At 28.9% G+C, this 5,393-nt stretch overlaps 1 long non-coding RNA gene across 4 annotated transcripts; it reads left to right on the top strand.

Annotated features, from left to right (window-relative positions):
• The first annotated feature begins 657 nt into the window (after positions 1–657).
• On the top strand, positions 658–4,466 carry LOC129924611 (uncharacterized). 4 transcript variants are annotated; one of them, XR_008776614.1, is made up of 5 exons: positions 658–789; positions 1,147–1,391; positions 2,608–2,714; positions 3,063–3,127; positions 3,490–4,466. It is a non-coding gene; the product is annotated as an uncharacterized LOC129924611 (long non-coding RNA). The 4 variants fall into 4 exon arrangements; XR_008776615.1 differs by lacking the exon at positions 1,147–1,391 and having other exon boundaries at positions 676–789; XR_008776613.1 differs by lacking the exon at positions 658–789 and having other exon boundaries at positions 964–1,391.
• The last annotated feature ends 927 nt before the right edge of the window (positions 4,467–5,393 follow it).

Raw genomic sequence — 5,393 nt, 5'->3', positions numbered from 1 at the left:
CCTTCATTGAGAGTAAAACTTCCCCACACTATATTTTATTAGATCTGTAAAAACTTTATCCATTTTCTGACTATCTGATAAAATAGATACAATTTCCCTGAATAATGGATCGTCACAAAAGATTTTTTTTTAAGGCCACTTCGTTAAAATAGGTGTTTCCAGTACTTCCTCATTTGGGTATTTTACACAAAATCTGGACTTTTTTTTTATGTACATGTCATTTTTATCATCTGTCCCGCGCAACAAAACCATCCACTTTTCCCGGTCACCAATGTTCTTAACAAGATATCAAGAGAGAGAGGCTGGTCCATTATTTGCGTAGTCCAGCCAGCTTTTTTTTTTTTTTGACAACCTTTTTTTCGTTCTCTCTCATGAAGGATATGTTTTGAAAATTAGTCTTACAAAATACAATTCCAAACCAACCCATGCAGTTATCGTCTTTTCACAGTTTTGAGGAGTCATCCTTTTTGCTAGCCAGAGTGTTAATTGGCAAAAGTGAAAAAATTCATTTTGTTTAATTTTTTAAAGTAAATATTCATAACTATATCTTTTATATAATAATATATTTTTAAAATAATAATCTTTTATATAGACATGCTTTAATAGATCTAATAAATGATTAACTCTGACCTACCAATATGGGTATATAAATACTTAAATCTGGGTATTTAAAATTTTGAATGCGAATTTTTAAAAAACCGAACTTATATTGATCTAGATTCTAGATCTCTTGTATAATATCTAGAATAATATAGATCTACAACACCTAGACTAAAGTTAAAGACTAAGGTCTAGATTTATTTAACGTTTAAAAAAAAATAATCAATAGATCTAATATAGACAGTCATGAGATCCACTCTATTTTATCTAGATGTAGACCATACATGAGATTAATAATTGTCAATATGAATATTTATAGATCTAGTCTAGAGTCTAGATCTATCGATCATCTAGACCTAGAATCTAGTCTGTCTATAGCTATAGTAGGCTATACTTATACTTACTATTATACACTTTTACAGTATATGAGTATACTCATACGAGTCATACTGGCTATACTATAGTATAGACACTATAGTTAGTATTAAGTATAGTTAATACTTTTTAATAGTAGATCTATAATCTATCAATTCTATCTAAATCTAGACTTCACTTTCACATCACATTCACACGATTATTGATACAGACAGTGAATGAAACGAATGCAGTGGTTATACTGATTATACTTAAAGTGACGATACTACTTACAGAATTAATAATACAGATCTACCAGTTGATAAACATCATCATCATAGATAATAATCTACATCTATAATCATAGTGCCCTTTATTTAGTCAATATAGTCAAGTCAAGATAGTGGAACGTAAACTCCAAGGTTTAATACAATAAAGTATGAGTCTATGAGTTAGTATAAGATCTAATTATTTTGTTACTTTGTATGTGACAGTAATTAAAATAATTAATATCATCAGCCATATCATTTTAAATATTTAAAAAGTAGACATAGATTTTTATTATATTATAAATAGATAGATTAGATCTACATATAATTTTACAAACTTTAGAAATGATTGATTTTATTTTTTATTGATAAGCCTTCTAGACTAGATTGTCTAGATCTAGCATCTCTAGTTAGACTCTAACATGTAGATTGTAGATCTTTGAATTGGATTGATATTCACCTTCAAGTCCTAAATTGTCTCTAAAGTCTGTAGCTGATTTGAGAGGCCCAACGAGGCAAGACGAGTCTATTAGTACTATGTCTCTTGATCTATCTAGTAGGCCTACTAAGCTAGTGCATTAGCCATAGTGTAGTCAAATCTTTACAACTAGTCTTCTATATCTAAGCTTCTCGATTAATTAGATCTAGATCCAGTTTAGATTTAGAATATATAAAAGTTTTTACTACCTAAAATACTAAATCTACTGATCTAAATTCTAGATATATAGATCCAGTTCAGATTAGGATATAAAAATATTCCACTATAGCTAAAATTCTAAATCTACTGATCTATACTTAATATGTTAGATATTATATGACATCTACAAAAATTATTATTAAGATATAATTATAGATTCTAGACTAGTTATATATGTACATAAAATATATAAATAAAAGATACAATTTATGCAGGCCTAGATCCCATAAATTTATAATTGATCCAGATCTATCAGTAAAAGTTACCTTCGATTGGCAGTTTTACCCAATCTAATCTATACAAGACAATTTATAATCCATGCCTTGCCTACACCCCATATATATTAAATAATAGTTTCCATTCCATGCCATACCCAGACCCATGAGTTCATGAAATAATAAATGATGTGGTGTCAAGTTGGATCTATCCCCTGAAATTCAGTGCTTTAATTTAAAACTCACATATCTAGTTAATTATTTGCTATGACACTCTGATAAACTTGGACTTGTGTGATACATATATGTTTCTTATCAGATTTAATTAATGAAGTTTTGGTGCATTTTAACCAGTAATAAGGCTACAAAAGTAGCATCAGGTGTATTCTAACCATTGGTATTTTTCCTGGCAACATTTCTATTCTAGTCTGTGATAAATTATAAATAAAAAAAAATGTTTGTAATGTTTCAGTTATTAACAAGTAGAACCATGGCAACCAGTTCTGATGATGTCCCAGAATGGCTCAAGGATCATACTTATACTATTTCTACTCTCTGGGCATCCATTCAATATTTAATGTAAGTACTACTATACAATTTTTATTTTAGTTATCTAATATAGATGTTTTATGAATTGTGTGATTTTCATGGTCAAGCAACATCCAATTATCTGGGATGGAATTTAACATTTTTCTCTAGTTTTTTTTTTTATTTATAACACTCTTAAGCACATTCATCTTTCATGAATGCCTAATATAACCTTGGCTGCAGGCCATTCCTTTACAATAAACTGTTAGATGAAATTAGGCAAAATTGTCTGATAATTTGTATGTTTGATACAACAATGTTTTCAATTTAATAATATTATTTTTTAATTTTAATGTTTTCAAAAGAAATTAACCAATATGCCTAATTGTATAATTACAGTTATGTTTGGAAATGCAAGAAAAAGGCATGCATTCCTGAAAAGTCAATGATTGCACCTCTTAAAGGTAAGGTACTGCAATTTTTCCCATGTACTTTTCTCATAAGCTGAAGTACTTGTATTTTTGAAAAACTAGTTTTCCATGAAAATGTAAATCATAATATATGTTATAGTTGCTTTTAGATTAGTTCAATGTGCATCAAATTAACTGAACATCTGCCTTCACCTATAGTAATAATTCATAACTATTAAGGTCAGGGCCATGTCCACACATTAACGCAGTAGCTCCTTTTAGGTACAGACTATTTTTAGAATGGCAAAATTATATAACTATAATTAATAACATATATACGTTTAGCATGGTCAACACATATGTCACACATATTTTTTAATTTTTTTAAAAATCCTTTTATTTATTTTTATAACTAGATAACTTTCTGTTATGAGAAAAGATGAGATTCTTGGACTCCTGCATAGCACCACCAGAAAGGAAAATCCCATCATGTTGCAAAATAAAAGTCTTGGACCAATTTTAATTTAAGATATATATATTATACTGTAAGCTGTATACATATTTATGTATATCCTGTCATTCAGCCAACAGGTTTGGATTTAGTATTTCTTTAAATCTGTTTGATATTGTACTTGAAAACTATTAATCTGAGCCGCATTAAAACAAGAGGGAGTGCAGTGGATGAGTGGTAAGGGAAATTTTACTTTTTTAAAATTAAAATAAGAATCTAACAAAAGTAAACATATAAAATATGGTGCATTCTCCTTAAAACTAAAACCTGGTGCAAAGGTTTAAAATGTTGGCAAAAAAAAAAGCAACATCAATTAAATATTTTTAATTCCCTTTGCAAAACTTACTGAGAAGAACATGCATGTTGTTCCCTCATAAGTTTCTTGACAGAGGAAATCTTTTTTATATTAGATTTGAATTAAGCAAATTAAGAAAAAAATTATAATCATTATTTCAAATGGTTGTATCTAAACCTTATGAATTATTTTTCAGTTATAAGTATATTGAAATGAATGGATAATCATGAAATTGTTAAATAATTGCTGCTATCATTCCATTGACTAAAGAACCATAATTTTTTTTTTAATTAATTTCAAAATTAATTAATTAATTTTCAAGCAGAGTTCACATAGATCTTGAGTGAAATTTTTCTTTTTTTGACTAATGCTTCAATTTTATTGTATCATTAGTTTTTTATTTTTATTACCCAGAATATTTTAAAAATGAGTACACTATTTTCATGTAATAATGTAACTTGGTATTCACACATCAAAATACGCTATAATCTTTAGGCCATATAGATTTGTATAAATATAAATTAACTTGCTTAAATACATTGTAAATGTATATTGTTTGGATAAGAATAAAGTTTTTCTGTAGACAATTATTGTTCAAGATTTGTTGATGCTCCTGCTTAATAAATTATATACACAGGTCATTAGTTTTAACACACTACTGACACAAGAAAAACTGGTCGCCCCCACTTCCATTACATAGATGTAATAAAACGTGACCTCAAATCAGTGAACATCAATACTGACAATTGGGAAGACATAGCTTTAGACCGCAACAGATGGAGAGACAGTGACCAAGAAAGCTATGGACAGTGAAAGTACATAGGTCTCAGCTCAGGAAGAAAAACGTACAATCCGAAAAACTGCCAGCTCCTTCCTACCACCGAAGCAAAAGCCACCTTAACCTGCGCTATCTGTGGACAGGAGTGTCTCTCCGAAATAGGGCTCCCCAACCACACGAGGAAGTGTGCTCTGAGATGAAACCTTAGTCTTTCTATTTCTACGACTGAAGGAGGCCAATGATGATGATACAGGTCATTAGTTTTAACACGTCTGATAATAAATGACAGTACAAGTTATTGAATGAAAATTTGTCATTATTTCAGGTGCTTTAGGCCTACATCAATGTGAGGTACCAGTACTTTGATTGTGTCATATAACAATTTAAAGCAACATTTTGAAATGAATAGTGTGTAGAATTGACAGTAAATACATTTAAGTGATGGGCTATGATCTGCATGAATTGAATTTGTGTTTTTGATCTTTACTTCAAGTAAATGTTAATGAACAATTAATTTTTAATGAATAAATAATTTAAAAATAAATACAAAGAAACCATAAACATCTACTTTATTTTAATAATTTTTTTTTCATCAGAACAGAATTTCCAACTTTGCATTCTTAAAATAAAATATAATTTATTTAGAGTAGAGTCAGAACACAAAATCATAGTTTTGAAATTAAGTAAATTAAGCTAAGCTGTCATCTCTTATAAACATTTGTATATAGACTACACA

This window comes from Biomphalaria glabrata, chromosome 2 (genome assembly GCF_947242115.1).
Source record: "Biomphalaria glabrata chromosome 2, xgBioGlab47.1, whole genome shotgun sequence".
In the NCBI taxonomy this organism is placed as follows: domain Eukaryota; kingdom Metazoa; phylum Mollusca; class Gastropoda; family Planorbidae; genus Biomphalaria; species Biomphalaria glabrata.
Note: the sequence above shows the minus strand (reverse complement) of the source record. Positions and strands in the feature narration are given on the sequence as shown.